This window comes from Trachurus japonicus, chromosome 13 (genome assembly GCF_045865225.1).
Source record: "Trachurus japonicus isolate A0001 chromosome 13, Traja_1.0".
NCBI lineage: Eukaryota > Metazoa > Chordata > Actinopteri > Carangiformes > Carangidae > Trachurus > Trachurus japonicus.
Window position 1 is genome coordinate 15,061,965 of NC_140919.1, and position 20,656 is coordinate 15,082,620.

A 20,656-nucleotide genomic window follows, 5' to 3' on the forward strand; every position below is an offset into this window, starting at 1 on the left:
GAGAGAGATGGAAAAGGCGAAGTGTGATACAATGTGTGACTGTAGTGGGTGGACCCACCCGACCGGGCTGCGTGTCCACAATAAGCCTCTGTGTTTTTGGCAAGTGTGTGTATGTTTGTATGTGGACGTGCGTGCCAGTGAGGACAGTCCCGTGCCCGACACAAACACTGCCCTTGTGTTGCCCTTGCTTGCCCCCATCAACCCTCACAACCAACCAACCAACCCCCCTCCCCCCCTCCCTACCCTAAAACATTTCTCTCTCTCTCACACACACACACACACACACACAGACACAGACACACACACACACACACACACACTGAGCTCCAGTAAAAACAAAAAAAACACAGAGGCTGCAGGGGGCAACAAGGTCACATGGCGCCGGTCACACAGCAAACCCCCCCTTATCCTACCCCACACACAGGAGGTATTAAAGGGATAGTTCAACATTTTGGCAAATCGGCCCATTGACATAATCCCTATAGTCATAGCAGTAGGTTCATTAGCTTTAACTGTCGGTGCAAGCTATTTTTAGAACGGCGGAGCAGAGCCGCAAGCTGCTCAGAGCTACGCTAACGGAGGCTAATGGGATTTCTTGGTTTCCTTCATCAAACTCATCAAATACACAATCCAACAACTCCAAAACGCTCTGGTGGACAAGTTGTGATCTGCACATTCACCACGCTATGAGATAATAACAGAACGTTACCAGACAGAGTTGTTTTAGAGGTAAATTCATGCAAAACCACTGATGCACCGTTCAAAAAATAGCTTGCACGGGCAATTAAAGGTAACGAACCTACTGCTATGACTATAGGGATTATGGCAATGGGCCAATTTTCCAAAATGTTGAACTATCCCTTTAAGTATATTCCACAGCGTGGGCTCTGCAGCTGGAGGCGGCGGCGAGTTACTCATACCTTCAGTAGCTCCCATACACCAACACACAAGTCCACTGGGGTCAATGCTGAGCACATGTAAACAAGCTGCTTTCCTAGTCTGAGCTCCACAACGGTGCAACGGTAAACACACACACACACACACACACACACACACACACACAGTCACACACACACACGGCGGCAGCTATTCACACAGCTCATGTTGACTATACTGTCACTGAAAGGGGACGGTCTACGCAAACTATTACCACAACCACATTATCATTATTCAAAGCGAGCTGTGATACCGTACACACACACACACACATGCAACACAGACATGAGGAAGCCAACACGTATGCAAAGCGGCCTTGCCAATCTGATTCTGCGAAACAGGAAATGAAGAAGCAATTCAACACAGGCACAGCCACACATGCACACACACCTCATTTCTCTTCCTCTGTCTTGACTCAATATTGTAACAAAAATAAATCCCGCTCTTCTATAAATAAATACACTTGACATCATCATCATCAAACCAAAGAGACTTGATCTATTTTGAATACCAGTCTCACACGCCTCCTCCTTCCCCTTCTCCTTCTCTTCTCCTCCCTCTTTCTTTCTGTCTTTCTTTCTCTTTCTATCTCTGCTTCGACATCCAGTGACAGCAGGTGACTGGCAGGCCGACTGGAGGTGGGCCGGTTATGGTTCTTCCTGTTTTGATGTGGGGCAGGATTGCGCACCAGCAGCTGCTGTGTGAGGGTGACATAAGGATTAGCCTTTGTTCCATTTGACACAGACAACAGCTTCTTTTTTTTTTTCCTTCTTTTCTTTCGGTCTTTCTTTTTCAAAAGGACAGCGGGAGCTTTCCTCGGAAACTCTGACAAAGAGGAAACAATGAGCGGCTATCATTAGGGAGTCAACATGTTGCAGACACACTTCACACTTTTATTTTCCCTCTTGAGGCCAATTTTTTTTTCCCACTAAAGACAATATTGACCCGTCTTGTGACTACATCTACTTCATTACTGTAAATTATTGCTTTCCTTTTTTAATTGTGTGACATCAGAGGTTAACAACAACAACTGGTTGTTTGCTTGATTAATCATTTCCTTAAAGGCACTTTTGGTATTTCTAGTGTAACATTTAACAAAAATAAATGTTATCTCAAAGACTTCTCTGTGTTATGCTCCAGCTAAGACTCGGCTCCATCCCATAAGCTGCTGCAGCCTCCAGTCTGACTCTGACATGAGAGGGTGAAGCAAAGGAAAACAAGAGCTGACACAGCCGGAGACGGCTCTTAGTGAGTCAAAGGATGAAGATGACAACTATTTTTATGCTAGTGCTGCCAACATTGTCCATATAGCTACCGCACATACAGTAAAACACTTTAAATGTCAGGAAATACAATACATCTGATCAGCCTCAAACAAACAAACAAAATGAATTTATCTGAGGCTGAGTAAGGTTAAAATATAGGGGTGCAAGATAAGATAAGATGATGCATTTATTGTCACTGTATTTAGAATACAATGAAATTGCAACTGCCCATCATCATATTTACAAACATACAATCATCATAAAATCTACAGTATTCAAAATTTTGAATAACATGGCAGGTAAGTTTAGGACAAAGCGCTGTAATGTGAAATTTTGCACTTGCACCAGATATCAGTGTTTTTTTTTTTGTTGATAGTCATGCAGGAACTACAGCTCCCATAATGCTTTGGGAGATGCAATAAGTCTCTCTGAAGGTTTTTGCTTCAGCCTTGAACTTTTAGTGTAGTAGCATCTTTAAAAGTTTCACAAAAGATTTTAGCAGTTTGTTTTTCCACTGTACACGACCCATCAACTGTAATATTAAAAAAGTCTTAAGAAAACACTACATTAGAATATTTAAGTCAGATTTTACTCCAAAGAGTGTGTCTATTGACACAAAGCGAGGTAATCAGAAGCTTTAAATGATCTGAAGGTGCCTCCGTTTCCCCTTGTAAACAGGTGTTTGTGTCGGCCTGTGCTGCTACATAGAGCTGCTGTCAGTGATAAATGGGCCAAAGGACAAAGCCACAATTACTAATTTCCTGTTGTCTTTAGTCACACGGACCTGAACTTGTCTCTTTAATCTCACAATATCTTTTGTCTGTCGTCTCTCCTTTCACACAGCCTCTGCACCTTGCACCTCACAGTATGAAATCCCCAGGTCTATGTTTATTTCTGACAGGTAGGCTTTACTGCTGCTGCCACCTCTGGCCTCATTTTTAACCACAATGTGTTTTTTTTTTTATTAAAAATGTCACAGAAAACAAGAGTTCAGAAAAGCATTGACTGGGCTGATCTGAGAGGTTGTTTAAGGTCAGTAGCACGACTCTCCGCAATGACGCTCAAAATTGGGAAGTTTGAAAATAGATTTAAAGGAAACCCCGGCCTGTCACAGACACATACACACACATGTACGCAGCCTTCACAGCCACTCATTATATCATGAAACAGTTGAAGAGGCTGCAAAGAAATGAACAAAAATAACACAGAGCTGCCGAGAATGTCGCGGGGACGGCTCCCACACACACACAGGCGATTTTTCATCCCTTGCTGGCATCATCTTGCCAAACCAACCATTTATCTCCCTCATAAACAAAAGGGCCACACATTGGCACTGAATGACAAACAAAGACACACACGAGCCGTGGCTCCACACATATCATCTGGTTGTGGAGGTGACAGCGTTTCTGGGAACACTTAGCTGTGGTGAATGACATGCTAATGTCCTCCTCTTCAGATTATACATCCATCCATCTGTCCACGCTGCTCGACTCTGCACACACACACACACACACTGCACTGCTGCAGCTTCCCTTTCTGTTTGACTATTAATATAAACACACACGAGCCACTGCTGGGCACAGGAGTCAATGGCACAGACAGAGACAGACGGACACATCCGCTGATTTTTTGCAGACACAATATAAAATCACAGGCATGTAAACTGCCCTTCTTTACCCTCCGTCTATTATTAGGTAACTGTTGCAGTGCTTGTGCTATTGTCCGGCGAAGGATAATAATACACAACCAGTGTAATACCTCGGGCAGCAAGGTCAATGCCATGGGGATAATGCCACCCGAGCACACGGCTAAGAATGCACCAAAGGGCAGGGCTTCCTACGATTGTGTTAGCGGAGAGGTTTCAGCCTGATACTGCTAATATAATGCTGCACGCTGACCAGGAGAAGCTGTGGCGTGATGACCATCAAAACTCCTCCTGCTCACGGTGATAACGCAGCGCAGCGTTGGCGGGACGATCAGAGCAGAGCATAAATAATTGGATGAGGCTATTTTTCCACATTTGAGTAGGCGTGAAAAGGAAAGAGAGGGGGAGAGAGGAGAGGAGAGGAGAGGAGAGGGGAGGTTGTGCAGAGAGCGCAGGTGGGAGGCATCTGTACTGATTATTGGTGCTTATTGGCCACTGATCGCAGGAAATGTGGTCATTACGCTGATGGATGTCAGAGCTGCACCTGTGCAACCACATCACCGGAGGCATCGCACCTGATGCATGTGACAGGAGCGTGGAGGAAGGAGACGGTGTTTACTCCACCAGGTTGCTATGATGGCATGCACTCACTGGGAAGAAGTGCAGGAAGTAAAAGTCATGACCGTTTTCACTTTTAATGAATTAGTCGACTATTTCCCAAATAACTTTTTAAAGATTGAATACAGAGAATGAGCAGAATACCACTATAAAATAATAGAAAAAAGTAATTCCAGCAGTTGGTGGCCAGATCAAGCACAGAGGAGAACTATGCAGGATATTTACTTTTACTTTTTTACCGTCATTAAACAGCTTTGGACTAATTGAGATGTTAGATAAATGACCTGAACTTGTTACAGGGAGATTGGAGGCTCCTTCCACATTGTGGCTGAAAACCAAACCTGCGATCAGAGCCTCTGACCCGGTGTCACAGCTCTTGTCTTAGTGAAAAAAAACAGAAAAAGCTCTTGTCTCGGTTGCACCGTGAGTCCGCGACACTTGACGCGTCCCATAAACCATAATCTCTTGTTTATGACAGATAAGACGAGACGAATACACACATCATAACATGTATGATAATCTATCGATCCACTCATTGACTGTAAAAAGAATGGACGTAGCGTCCGTGACGTCACCCATTGGTTTTGGGGAGTCGTTTTTGTGACTCAAATATGGCGGCCTGGACAGCGCCATGTTGGATTGGCCGGCCGAGAACCCGCCCACTGGCCTCGAAGCAGCTGTCCACGGAGCTGCTCGGACCTGGCACTCAACGTTTCCGCGCCCTGATTGGCTAGAGTTTTAACCTAATAACAGTAAAACTGTAGAGTTAAAAAAAAATTCACCCCCCTCAGAGTGTGTGCGGGGGTAGAAACTATCGATTGAGACGAAAAAACGTTCTGACACCAGGCTTTTAACATGTTTACTGAGGATGTAAAGTCGGCGATTTTAACACGGGGGTCTATGGGGAATGCTCCCTTCTGACACCAGCCCCCAGAGGAATCCGAGGGGATTGCAGTTTTTTGAACGCGGAAGTGAGCTTCACTTCTCAGACCGACAACTGCCCCCTTGGATCCACTGAGTGATGATAAAAGGCTTCGTTGAAAACAAATGCACGCGACCGGGAGGAGGCTTAGCAAAACAGCTGAGAAGTGAGCCCCAATGGCGGCTACTGGCTGGTACAAGGTAAACAGGAAGTCATTGTCGAACCCATCAAAATTTCTTAAATTATTTAATTCAGAGAAAATATAATATTTTATGGAAAAGCAATAGGCTACTTGCCCTGTAAATGCCCCATGGATGTATTATTTTTGAAAAATTTAGCTTTTAATGAGCATTCTCCATATTCAACCTTTAATTACTATAGAAAGAGAACTGATTATCATACTTGTTGCAGATTAATGCAAAGACAAATTGTGATGAGTGATGAGCTCGGCTTCACTTAATGAGCAGCAGAGTTGCACACTGCTCTTGGCGGTGACTAATTGGGTCAGTAGTGCTGAGAGCGCCACGGTTCAGTGCTTTAACGGTTAAATTTACACTACCACTCATCCAATCACCACATCTGTTCTAAAAAAAGGGCTCTGCTGATCAGCTCACTGGGCGACTCCACTCCCCACAGCGAGGGGTAAAAACGGGCATCGGTAGTACGGCCACTTCACTGGTGCACGAGGGACACACAGTGCATCAGGATGGGGGCAAACAAGTGCACACATACCTGTTTATATGTGTAAACACACACGTACGCTGCTGCTCATTGTTGCCCGCATGAACTGTTACATAAAAAGTACAAAGTCCTGTGAAAAGGTGGCACCAGGTAAAAGACTTGTTATAAGGAAATGAAGTCAGATGAGCCACAACCGGCCAAAAGCTGTCATGACACCAAAACACACAACAACACCAACAACACGGGAGCTTTTCTGTAACGTGCCGACAGTGATGCAGTGCGATGGTGTAACGCTGATCTCTGATGTGAAAGTAACGCACGCTGGCCGGCTTCCAATCCACACATTCCCCGCCTGTCAGAACGAGGCCTACTCTCCCAGATTCCAGCTAAGTCACCGCTCCATTCCTCCTCTCCCACTTTCACGCACACATAGAGAGCGAGAGAGAGGGAGAGGGGGGAGAGGAGAGAGAGACACGCACACACATGCACAAACGGCGAAATCACAGGTAAAGTAGGTCATGATAACAAGATACAGCACGCTTTCTCACACTCTCACACATGCAAGTGCAAGAGTTTTGTTTTTTTTGTACCTACTATTTCCTAAAGTCTCTTATTTCCTGTTCCTCTGCTCCTCACTGGGGGCGTCTGGATAGCTTCTGGGACACTGCATCTGATGGTTGGAGAGAGAGGACAAAACAAACTGTTATGAGGAGGAGGAGAGGGAGGGAGGGAGGGGGGAGATGTGGGAATATCTGTGTTCATACTGTGCAAAGACGACGGTTTAAGAGACAATAAATAACTGTAAAAAATGCATGAAAAAGTGACTGGAGACGAAGAAGTGAAAGATAACAAGACGAGGTTTACTCAGTGAGAGGCTGTGGATCACCTGATGTCACCTCCCACTCACTCAAGGGGCCCCCGCTTGGTCCCGTCATTCGAGATAAGACAACAGAAAGAACAGAGCGCTCAAAGTGCCCCCTCTGACCCCCCCCCCCCCCCCCCCCCCCCCTCCTCCTCCTCTCTCTCTCTCCCTCCCCCCACCGTCCCTCTGCCTCCTCTTTCTCTGGTATCTAATCTTTCGCTCCACTCAAGGTTAGAGCGGAGACGATATTAGAAATCACTGAGTGTTCATCTGGGAGGAGTTGCTTTGTTTGTTATTTTTATCCCCATCTTGGGAAAAACTGAAAAAATAAAAGCTGTCATCACTGAAAGAAATGAAAAAAACAAACAAATGCATTCAGAACAACACATTGTGAAACTTGGAGTGAAGAAAAAAAAGCGTCTGATTCAGTTTTTCATCAGGTTTCCCAGGAAAGTGACGGCATCTAACTGAGCTGCAGGGAATAACAACCCAAAAAAATATTAGCACAGCTGCAATGAACCAAACTGTGATTACTGCAAGTTTGTAACTGTGATGTTTGTCATCGTTATCTTGCGCAAACTCGAGCCGACGCTCAAAACAGACTTGACATATTCACTGCAAGTGAAGTGATTAAAAAAAAACAAACAGAAAAAACAAGCGAGTGGAAGTGAAACGTAGATGTGAATCACTCCTAATAGAAACTCAAGAGTCTCATCGACTCGGTGTTGAATCCTTTTAGCACCAACATTAAAAATAAAAGAGACACAACACTTGATTTTTCCTGCAGCTTATGTTACATTAAAGTGGAAGTTCTCTATAGGAAATCTAAGTCTCAAAACTATGTGCAGAATTTAAGTTTTATATACAGTATTCACCTATCAATGTGTACGTGTCCTATAGTGTTAATATTTCACTTATTACCTGTGAAATTAACTCAAGGTTAAACTCATTCACCTTCAATAACAAATATTGCTAAAGCCACATATAATAATTAGTCAATTTACTGATCAAAAAACGACTAATGCTTAATTGTCTGCATTACTTTTCAGGTAAAAATGCCTGTAACTCTGAAAAGTTATTGAGCTCTGGTTGGTTGTTAGAGAAAGCTGAGAGTCTCTCTGGTTAATTAAACTAGGCATGGTTCACCATCTTCTGACATCCAATACGCAAACTGATGGTTTGATTTATTCTGAAAATAGGTAGATGAATCAAAACTGTATATAATCTTTACTTCAAGCCCTATAAACATCAATAATATAGATATATTTATCTCTAAATGATTGTTTTTAATATAAACATCTGCTATTCATTTCATTTTGTAAATACTTGATGGATATCATCATGGATACGTGATGGATTGAGTCAACGGAAAAGATCACTTGCTGTTGCGTCACTGAGTTTGTGGTCATACTGTACGTCTCAGATATTGTAATAAATCAATATGAGTCAATAAAAGCCTCATTTATTTGAGACGGCAACAACATGAGCTGGAGATGGAGCTGGAAGCCAAGGACGTGACAAAGTTCCCCGAGGCCGTCCATACTGTAGGCCGTCCTCTCCATCATCATCATCACCGCCACCATCTGCCCTCAGTTCAAAGAGCTGCGTCTATACAGGCCGCGAGATGTAAACGTGGCCTCATGGTAAACAAATATACAGTAGGGCAAAACCATGAAAAACACACAGCGAGGGCCCATAAACGCAGATGACACGCAACGCACACACACGCTCTGATTGAGGCCAGTCAACTTCCTGTTTTTCCCCCGGTGGTCAAGATGCTCTATCTCGTTTCGCAGGGCGTGACAGACCGGAGCCTCGCACAAACAACAACCGTGGTGAGCGAGTCGTCGTCGGACATGTTTGATGTTTGATGTGAAGAAGCAAACAGCGTTTTTATCATATTGCATTAAAAGCAGGGTCAAGGGTAAATTTCATAGGAAGGGGGCGAGATCCTGGTTTTCATCAGGGCTCGGATCGTGACAATTATTTTGCGGTGAAGTCCACACACACACACACACACACACGAGACGGAGAAACTGCACGTGGAAAGTTCCAGGAAGTGTGCTGTTTAACAGAATGATAAAAATCGCAGGCCAGAGACAGTCAATGTTTTACTCCCGTCTGAATTCAGCTCAAAGCATCACATGATCCGCACCACTGTGAGTGTTTGTGTGTGTGTGTTTTTGTGTGTGTGTGTGTGTGTGCTACAGTGAATTTTAAAGTGACTGGGAGAGCAGCACAGACAGAGGGTTCAGTATAGAGCGGCCCGGCGATGACGTGTTTGCTGCAGGGTCGACCCCAAAGTTAGCTTTGCCGCGGTTCTGTGGAAACGACTCTCCACTGTAACATCAATGGGGATTTTTAATTTTTTTTTTTTTTTGGGGGGTGGGGGGGTGTTTCTGGGCTGAGGCTGAAAATAATCAGATTAATCACAGATCATAAAAAACAGAGTGGCTAGTGACAAATTATTATGAAGCCATGGGTTTTCAGGCTTATTGCTCTCACCAGCCTTTCTTTTTCAAGAAGAGGGATATCCACATTTCCAGGAATACTTATCTAATTGAAGTATTAATTCATAAAAAACAGTAATGAAAATGATTTGCTAAGATGCTGATATGCTATGACAAAAAAATGCACATCTTAATGGATGTGCATTTTAAAGTGTTTCAACATCAACTCAACACCAATATCCATATGAGATGTTGATGATATGAGACAGTCTTGACACAAATATGGTCAATTTATAAATGACCAAAAGCATAAATGCAACTTTTATCAGATGGAGGCTAAAGCTACAACAAAGATCACATTCTTTAGGCCTATTTTAAAACCTGCAATAAAAACAAAAAGCTCCAATTGGGAAAAACCATAAAACTATAAATCTACCGTGAAATATCATTACTGAACACAGCGTAAGAGCGAGAGTTTAGAGGCTTTAATGGGTCATAATGCTTCAATTATTTTGCCACAACCCCAATCTTAGTCAGTCTCTGACTCTAAAGGTCTCACGTATTATGTTTCCTGTGTTTTATTTGAATTGTTGATATAAATACATAAAAAGACATATTTGTGGTTTCAAGAACCGAACACCATCTCAGTCTAGTTTTACATCTCCTCTCTGGAGCTTTCACATTTCACATATAGGTTATATATTATTTTTTATAAGTCGACACCTCTGAGTAACTAAATCCTGCAAGGCTGGACAGTAAATATTTCGTTGTGACATCACAAAGTCACAAAAAATCCTAACGGCTCGTCTTCAGGTGCAATTTCTGAAAGTGTGGGTTTCTCTGTGGACTGAGCATGTTGATATTTTCACAGAATTAACACAGAACAAAAAGACAAAACAAAACAAAAACAACAAAAAAATCTCTCTTGACACAACATAGGACCTTTAAATAAGTTTAGTTAGAACTTGTAACATTTTCAGAATAAAGTGGGAAGTGGCTGTTAGCTAGAAGTGGACTGTGTTTTCAGATTCAGATTCAGTCAGGACCACTGCACCACTGTCTGAGGAATAACAACTCTGGGAAAACAGTTTCCAGCACAATGCACAAAGTAGTGGTTGTGGTGACGTTAGCTTCAAGAACTACGCAAACAAAAAGAAAGCACACACACACATACACATACACACACACACACACACTCTCTCTCTCTGCTTCAGTGCCTCCCCCTCTTAAATTGTTGTCAGTCTTATCATTGTACTAACTAGACTAACTTTCATATGACTTTCTATCTCTCTCTCTTTCTCCACACACCAACACACACACACACACACACACACACTCTCTCTCTCTCTCACACACACACACACACACACACACACACACACACACACACACACACACACCCTTCCTCTCCTCCACCCATCCTCCGTAGCAGGAATGAAAGGAATGCACAATCCTAAAATGACTGGGGGCCTCATCAGCAGACAAAGCTCTCACTCACCTTGGGGCACATTCAGTACACACACAAACACACACACACACCTCATGCCAACAAACATGCCTCCATGTCATTTCCATCTCCTGCCTGGGTCATGTGGGTCAGTCACCAGGGGACCATCATGCCTCGTCTCCTCATAAATACCTCTAACTTCATTACGAGCCTCAGGCTGTAACGGGCAGCTCCTTTTGTAAACAGGTGGTTTTCCAGAAGGGGTTGCATAATAAACCAAAAATCTCTCCAGAGGACACTCCCTGTCCCAGAAACTCTCTATTTCTCTCAAATATTCACTGCAAGATGAGAAATATGTTTGATAAGCGAAATAAGTTCTGACTCTTCTGTATAAATCAAGTCTATTCGAGACGATTTAGTTAAAATACTTAAAAGTGCAAGTGAGAGGAACGTCGACTTGCAGCACATTTCATGCGCTCCCCCGAAACCGAGTGCGGTCTGAAGGGCCACTGCATTTGACCATGCGTCATCAATGGCTCACTGTAAACAAAAGAGCACTGTCCCTCCATTTCTAAAAACAATACCCTCCCACTCATTAGCACTGTGTGATGTTTATGACCCTCCGTCACAGAGGAGCATGATGAGCAATGAGCGAGTTTTTACTGCCATCAAAGCGAAGTTATGGGCTGAATAGAAAAGTACACGGAGTCTCTAAATCACTTCAGCTATCTGTGCTGTGTGTGTCTGTCTGCCCAAGGCCTTTAACCACTTCTTCACCTCATCTCTCTTTATTTAGCGACTTGCTTCAATCTCTATTTATAGCTGCTGATGTGAGGCTGCCCTCAGGTGGGTGGGTGGACGGACCCTGTGAGTCTGTGTGTTTGTTCTCTGAAGTTTCCCCCCCCTCAGACGCTGTAAATCAGTTACCTTCCGGCTGCCCGGATGAGCAAAGGTCCATCTCGGGTTGTAGACGCTACAGCAGCTGATCGCTTTAGAGGACAAACAACACACAACAAACACAAAACAACTGTCACAAGCTACGGCAAACAGACAGTTAGCGAGAGGTAAACGTAACGCTGTCCAGACGTGTTGACGGTTGTGAGGACAGCAGGAAGTTGGATGTAATATTCAAAATGTTATTGTGCACTAAACAAGTCATACACAGCAGAACAGCCAGTGCTATATATTGTGCGCACTGTGGACTTCCTGTGTACACTGTCCAGATTCCCGACACCTGTCTTCAGGCCAACATTTTCTGCATAAGTCTGCAGAAAATGTTTTTTGTTTTTTTTTAAGTGCATCTGTGAGGATTCCCAGACATCCAGGCTCCCTCTGACTATCCATGGCCACTAGACCAGGTTGTAGGTAACTTGAGGATGTTTCAGCTCCGATGTGAGCCAAGAAGCCTGGATCTGCTGGGGAGTTTCAGGCGTGTCAAGTCCATGGATGTCAGTCTAGATTCGTTAGTGCTCCTGGCTGTCAGTACATCTACATGAGAAAACCAACTTATTGCCTTAATCTGACTATAACTGGACAACTGAGTGCATGTAAGCGCGTTATGCGGACTAATATCGGAGTTCTCCAACTCTGATTAAGACACCCAGATAATGCGATTGGCATTTGACTTTCTCCGGCATGTATACGCCTTAATCGGAGTTTAAGACCCCGGAACAAAAACATCCAAGAAAGCCGGTGGCAGAAGCTATTGTTGTAGTGTTACGGCTACACCATTACCACGAGGGATAGCATGCACCTTATCTGCACAATAAGTAACGCATTGCACACATTATGTAGGAGATGAACAAAGCTGTACGATTAACCATCTTGCTGTTGTTCGAAAATGCCGGTCGGTCTGCCGTCTGGCTGATAGGTCAACCGGAAAAGGAGCCGTATTAACCCGCTGAAACGACGCATAATCGACAAATGGTGTTGTGGAGGAGGACACGTTCTTGTCAGTTATTCAATTTTCTCAGTTGCATGTAACCTGGGACGAGGACAGAAGAATTTTGAGCATAGCTCCATTAAGCTGTGCATGTAAACGTACTGAGTGTTGTTACAGTTGCTGGGGTCACCTGAGGCTTGAGTGTGGAATCGCTGTTAAACATCCTGGAGACTTAACTCCCGTTTACAACTCTGTGTGTCCTCTAAGGAGTGTGGATTTTCCCTCAGGGGGTCGGTAAACTACTGAGTTCAGACCTGAGAGGTTAGCTTGCACCTGAGGGAGAGGGGACATCCCTTCAGCATGCATATTTCACGCAGAAAGGAAGGATTAGTGTTTCCCCTCTGATTTGTTTTTTTCCAGCAGTGATGTGATTGGCTGTGTGTGTGTGGCCATCCAGTCCAGTATCACACATGCTGCACGCTGTCATGTGCACCCCAAATGACAGGCGCACAGAGAGAGAGAGAGAGAGAGGGGGCAGGGCCACTAAAAACGTTATTGGTCAGACTGACTGAGATTTTGTAATGTTAAAGTAGAGGAACCATGTCTCAGGACGTCTGTGGAGATTTAACAACCCGTTACAATTGGCCTCAAGTGACTCCAGCAACTGTTAACAACCGTTTTTACAGCCAGCAGCACCAACGAACCATTAGTGACCTTTATATTGACCCCACAGAGGATAAATGCCTCAGTCAGAGCTGAAGACACCTCTTGGATCTACATCCAAGTCCAGTTTCCCTCAACTCATCTCTTTAAAAAGCAGTTTACAGTCCCAAATGGTCTCCATTTATAAGCCCATTCAAGTCATCTTCTACAGTTCATAAGCAAATAAAAATAGTTACATGCATTAACATGTACCTAGTTTTTACTTGTAGTAACAAACATTCATGTTTAAATGGATATTTCAACATTTTGGCAAATTGGCCCATTGCCATAATCTCTATAGTTTTAGGAGTAGATTCGTTACCTTTAATTGTCGGTGCAAGCTGTTTTTAGAACGGCGGAGCAGAGCCGCAAGCTGCTCAGAGCTACGCTACGGAGGTTCATGGGATTTCTTGGTTTCCCTCATCAAACTCATCAAATACACAATCCAACAACTCCAAAATGCTCTGGTGAACAAGTTGTGACCTGCACATTCACCACGCTATGAGATAATACCAGAACGTTACCAGACAGAGTTGTTTTAGAGATAAATTCATGCAAAACAGCTGATGCACGTTCCTGTCAGGGGCAGTTTTCAACTATCCCTTACACATGTTATATCATCACAAGGCTCAATACAATCTCATAGCAGAGTGTGTTTGACACAGACAGACATGTGCACATTTCATCAGCAGTTGCAGACAGGGGGGGGGGTTGCCATAGAGACGTGAAGCTGAGGTTTTTGCCCTCTCGGGTTACTGAGTAGAGTCTGGACCCCCCCTCCCCTCTCGGGAAGGTAGCAGGCAGCATAACCCAGCGCTATCTGCTGCATCTGGGGCTGCCACGGTTACCGCATCAAGCTGCCTGCGAGGAGACAGCGAGCAACCACAGCAACCACAGGTGTCACGGCTACAGACGGCTGCCTCTTTATGAAACTGTGGAGTTGTTTGACGTTAAAAATCTGAAACTTATTGTGAGTGTTTAATTCAATAGATGGAAAACTTCTCCACTTGAGCTCATACAGATACACTGGGATTATCAGTGTTATCTGAATATGTGAGCTTGATTATTTATATAAAAAAATAAACTAATGTAGAACATCTGTTGTGTGTTTAGTCCCAGCCTGTTCCACTGTCTAAAATCATAGTAAAAGTAGGCTTCAACAGAATAAAAACAAAAACAACTCATTACGCATCCAACAGCTGTGCTTCCTTTGTGACATAATCTTCTATCTGCTGGTTACACCTGTTACAACGGTCCAGACAGGGGATTTTAGAGGTTAATGATTTTCAGAGACACACAGATCTCTATCTCATTCATCCTGCTTCACACTCTCCTGCAGCCCAGGAATCTGTAGCGATGAACAATCCAACCCCCCCATAATCCATCTGTGCACGTCAAACAAATTGCTCATCTCTAGACAACATCAAAACAGCTTTTTTTTTTCCTTTCTCCTTCTACAGCTCCCTGCTTTTAAAAACACTGACATCATTCAAATTCAATCTTTCCCTTCAGTATATAATGCATTTGGATTTTTGGGATCACAGACCATTTTAGCTTGTTGTTGTTAACATGACCAAAATCCCAGACAGCATGTGGTTTCACATCACACGAAAAATCAATATCATAATCAGCGTCACAGCTATAGATAGCAATATGAAACGCGAGAACAGATCAAAGAGACGTCCCATCAGACCGGCTGTAAATATTGACCATGAGAAAAACACAGCAGCACGTTGCCGACATATTCTAATCAGGTAACAGAATACTACTCTCAGTTTTGAGCATGTCTCAACATCTTGAGCTCGTTCTTCCTCTGAAGTTAGGAAAGTGATATATGACCTTGCACAACCTGCTTCTTATGTTTGTAATCCTGATAATTATGAGCATCACTGACTGACTCACTGGCCGAGTGACTTGCTGTATATGACTGACTGACGACTGGTATGGACAAGTATGGAGGAGATAACGGGAAACAGTGACAGCTGAGCAGAAACTGTTTTACGCCCCAAATACCAATAATAGCAAAACAGAAGAAGAGCTGCCGAACGAAAAAGCTATTTATGTGCCAATTTCATCAAGTGACATCTTGTCACATCTTCACACCATCTTCCCTCCAGAGAGCCACAAGTTACTGAAGCCTGTGAGTCGCCTGCAGCAGGTCTCACGTCGAGGGCGTCCTCCTTTTCTTGTGTCGGCGTGAACTACAAAATTTGTTTTCTTCACACTTCTTAGTCCAGAAAGTGAGCTAAGTGTGTGTTCGTCGTGAGGATTCACATCCCACAGGTGAAGCAGGAAGACGCCTTTGGGTCCCAAGTTGCAGGTTTTGCAGTATTTACACTTTAACAGTAAAAGTATTCTCTAACCATATGTGAATTGGGAGCCCTTGAGTTGTGTTGACAGTCACATTTACTGTGTTTAACTTGAATGAATCATACTGTATCCCCCTGCCTGCGCGTCATGTAAGATAAACTGCATCTCTCATATGTTTTACTGTACTGTCTCTGGCATTTCTCTCTCTCCTCATCACATCTCCCTCTCCTGCCGTCTCCCCTACATTCCTTGGCAGGTCTCGGCGTGCTGTGCAGCAAAGTGGAGAATTCCAGCAGGCCGCTCTCATTTCAGTCACATTTCTTGCTATGGCAGCTTCCCCTCTTATGTATAGTTCTTATAATAAACACACAGGTAGGTGCAGTTTCTACTACTAATACTGTACACTCCACTTTCCTCGGCGAGGGCTGGCAGCAGATGAGACTGTGAGGTGAGGCGTACAAAAAAGAAAATAGACAATAGTGATCATGCAAGCCGGCAGACATTGTGAAAGCCAGCTTGCACACACTCACACAAAAACCTGTCTCCCTTTCATACTGCTCTGTGAGAGGATGTTACGCAAGGCTTTCGCTATAATCATTGCTGATTACTTTAAAGGTAGAACAGCAGGAAGTGTGAATGAGTGAGAGACAAGCGACAGGGGACGGAGGCAGAGAGCAAGGGGGAAGATAAAGGGGATGGTTGCAACACACTCAGGTGTTTCACTGAAAAACCACAGGATATACACAATGTGGTTACAAAAGTGGGTCTCTCGGAAAAATAAACAACAAAACAAAATGTAGGCGTTTTGTATGAAATATGCTGAGAGGCGTCAGTGCTATTAGTCTCAGTGCTCAAACACAGCAGGAAATCAGCAAAACAGGAGGAAGAAAATAATACACAGATTAAAAAGCTGCCTCAACTCGACAAACACACTATTAATAATTAATCTCCGTATAAAATCTGCACAATTTCCCATTGTTTCCGTGCATGTATATTCTGTTTTGCGTCTTTTTAAAGGGACAGTTCAACATTTTGGGAAAGGTTTATTACCTTTATTTGTCGGTGCAAGCTGTTTTTAGAACAGCGGAGCAGAGCCGCGAGCTGCTCAGAGCTACGCTACAGAGGTTGATGGGATTTCTTGGTTTCCCTCATCAAATACACAATCTAACAACTCCAAAACGCTCTGGTGGACAAGTTGTGACCTGCACATTCACCACGCTATGAGATAATAACGGAATGTTATGAAACAGAGTTGTTTTAGAGGTAAATTCATGCAAAACTGCTGATGTGCGTTCCCGTCGGGGGCAGTTTTTCAGCAAGCAGTCTTTGTATTTACCTCGAAAACATCTCCGTCTTGTGATGTTCTGTTATTATCTCATAGCGTGGTGAATGTGCAGGTCACAACTTGTCCACCAGAGCGTTTTGTTCATGAGTTTGATGAGTGAAACCAAGAAATCCCATGAGCATCCGTAGCATAGCTCTGAGCAGCTCGCGGCTCTGCTCCGCCGTTCTAAAAATATCTTGCACTGACAATTAAAGGTAACGAACCTACTGCTATGACTATAGGGATTATGGCAATGGGCCAATTTGCCAAAATGTTGAACTATCCCTTTAAATGTAGATAGATTGGTGTATTGTAGATCCACAGTGCTATGTCTATGTTAGTGTTCAAACTGACTCTCCTCACTCTTCACCCAGTATGGATTTGAAAAGCAGAAAGTCAGCACTTTTCCATCATTGTTTCATTTGAAATCCAAGATGGTGGAACACGGAGCCAAAACAATGAAAAAGTATCACTATCCAAACACCTACTGCCCCGCGCCGTGTGTTTGCTTTAATCACGCTGCGAGGTGCCGTTACACCTTGATATTTTCATGTGCCTCGCTCGCCGTGGAAAAAAAATATCCTGCAACAATAAATGACACTATTATCCTCCTGATCACTGGCACCAAACCTGCTGCTGGTATGTAAAGTTAAAGTCTGCACGGCTGCGTTTGGCCACGTGGCCTCGTGCTCTTATCTTAACCTCAGCGTTTCACCGCCGCCACGCTGTTTGGTCACTGAGACCAACAGAAACGTTCCTCTGTCCTCTCTCTTCAGCCCCAAAACACCCTGCATCATTCATATAGCCTATGACTCCCCCACACACTACTCCCTCCTCCTTGCGCACACACACACACACACACAGACAGACAGAAAAATGATCTCACTCATCAGCTCTGTTCAAACTTTTTAAGCCCCATGATACAGAACATTCGACGTCACCGCAGTTGCAAAACTTTCTTTTTCTCTGGCTCTTTTAGTGGAGCACTTATTTAGAATTCTGCTTTCATTTGTGCCCAGTTTCTCGGTAGAGGCCGGCTTTGGGACTAAATCTGGCTTGGACTAAATAGCTGCATTGTTGGCTGATGTCTTTGGAGTGACGTCAAGTTAGCCTTATCAGTGTTCTCTAACTTTACCTCAGAGGAGGCTCGACAAGCGGGGGCAGACCCCACCCAGCACAGAGCTGCACACACCAGGACCCGAGTGCCTGCCTGAGTAGTAGCAAATAATAATCCTCTTGGTAAATTCTTCTCTTGTGTTTTGTAACAAGAATTCACAACTCTTGACATTCTCCCTCTTTAAGAGTGAGGTAATCACCGAGAGTGATTTGGGCAGTGGGAAAGTGTGTGTGTTTAAACACTGAAAAACATCATCTTTTGGTTGAGTGTGGCTACAGGCTAGGTTACTAGGACATTAAATCCTCTGTAATGGTGCTGTTATGTGTAATGTGATGCACTTGGGATTTGTTTATAGTTAAATAACCAGACTGAGCTCCTGTGTTTCCTTTGTCTAAATGCAATATAAATGCAATGTTGCCGTTAAACACTGCTGCTCATTTGTTTGCGGCGTCACATCACCCACAACAACAGCCTAAAATAGCCAGCCATATTAAAAAAAAAAAAAGGAAAGCAGCTCCTGGAAGAGATGCATCTGTAAAATTAATGCTCCTCCCTTCAAGCGAAGGTGCTGATCACGCACACTGTAGGTGCAGAAGGGGCCCGTCCTGCTCCTGATATTTCCTGCAGACAGTGACATAACCACCACAGACCTACTGAGACACATAGGTTGAGCTCAAACGTTAATTCTTGTTCACCGATGGCTTATTGTGAATGAAAAGAGACAACTGAGTGAGCACACAAGTAAATGCAGGTATGACACATGCAACGCAGCTGGCACTGATCCACGTTTACTCAGGAAGCGGACGACTTTGTTAGCAGAGCCAAATCGTGCCAATTACACAAAAGAAAGGCCGACTGTTGAGGAGGCAGCCAGTAATTATCCTAAAGGCAAGCACAATATCTCCAACATCACAATAAGCATGACAGGTTAGGACATATTATTCTGCGCAGGACTCGGATATCAATAATAAAATAAAATCAGTTAGCCTAATAATCCACACACAACCCATCCGGCTGGCTACACTTGAGCCTGTGCCGACTTTCTGTCTCTGCATGAAAGAAAACCAAAAGGTTGATATGATTATGACAGAAAAGCTGACTCTATGAATTACTCTCCAAGAGTTTCACATCCTCTTTATCCGACGCTGTTGTCTGTCTATTTCTCAACATTAAAAACAGACACATTTTGTCATCAGGGGGCCCACTGAAACTCAAAAAAACTAGTGTGTCCTCCAATGAAGACCTGAAGTGGAAACCAAAGAGGTCAGAGGTCACGTGTAACAGTGAGAAAAGCTTGCTGACGTCCAAAATAAACAACCACCAAGAAGAAAATGCAGGGGCAAAGAGGAGGATATGAAATAAGCCTAATAACACTGCTGTGGTTGTTATATAATAAAAAAAAAAACTACAATGTGACATGTGACCAAACAAGCTGGAATGGCTAATACTGCTTCTGGCTTTGCTGTGAAATGGGAAAAATTTTAATTGGACACACAAAACAACAACAACACCACAGTTAAGTTACACACGCACCTATGTCATTGTCACCTCTGGGCTGTAATCGCTCCGGAATGCCACAGTCAGTCCGTGTGCTGGTTGGAGGAGGCAGCACTGAACAAACTCTGCTCTCTCTCTCTCTGAAACCCTAATGAGTTTGTTGTTGTCAAATCCACGACTCCACAAACAAAGTGTGAATTGCCGCACAAAATCGGCTCGACCTCCTGGCGTGTTCAGCAAATATCATTCACACCCGGCGACAACAACCCTCGACTTCCATTAATATCAGCTTAAAAAAAACAACAAACTGAGCCCGCTGACGCACGCCTTAGCTACTTATTGGGTTTGTGGCTATAAAACAACTCAAAACTGCTTTAAAATAGATATAAAAAAGTTAGTTTGTTACATGTCGAATTGAAATATGGATGCAGTTGCTTCGTGGAAGTTTTTCCGCCGTGTCCTCCCACGAAGGGAACTCGTGTTTTGCGGCAACGCGACGTTGGTGAATAGAGTCTCGACAGGTTAAAATAAACCTGCGACACTGAAACCAATCACACAACATGAGGATCAATGAGGGGAGCGGAGGGATAGGGGAGGGGGGAGAGGGGACTCACCTTTAGTCACTGTGTGTAGCGAAGTGGCAGAAGAAATGAACCCAGCCGGACAAGCAGCAGGACAAAGTTAACACTGCTGTAGCCAATAATGTCTTCGGGATTGGAGTCGACTCTCGTGTGAAAATATAAAATAATAATAATTAAAAAAAAAAAAAAAAAGTCTCGTAAGGCGGAAGGACACAGCCGGTGCTCTCTGCGGACAGGACAGGTCTCTCGCAGGTGGATAGGAGCGCGGTCCTGCTTCCTGTTTGTTTCAGAAGGTGAACTACTACCGCTACGACCGCCAACACCACCAACACCGCTGCTGCTGCTGCCGCCGCTGCTTTTTTCCTCCACTAGCTCTCTCTCCCTCCTCCTCCTCCTCCGCCGCTGCTGCCGCTGCTG

General features: G+C 44.0%; 1 protein-coding gene across 2 annotated transcripts in view; it reads right to left on the reverse strand.

Annotated features, from left to right (window-relative positions):
• pik3cb (phosphatidylinositol-4,5-bisphosphate 3-kinase, catalytic subunit beta) overlaps nt 1–20,656 on the reverse strand; it is a 75,019-nt gene extending 54,363 nt beyond the window's left edge. Inside the window, exons 1-2 of one of the 2 annotated variants that reach the window (XM_085794947.1) lie at nt 20,273–20,656; nt 6,658–6,737 (exon numbers count right to left, since the gene is read on the reverse strand). The gene's annotated coding sequence lies outside the window, so the exon portion shown is untranslated. The remainder of the gene's footprint in view (nt 1–6,657; nt 6,738–20,272) is intronic. The other variant, XM_085794946.1, reaches the window with a different exon arrangement.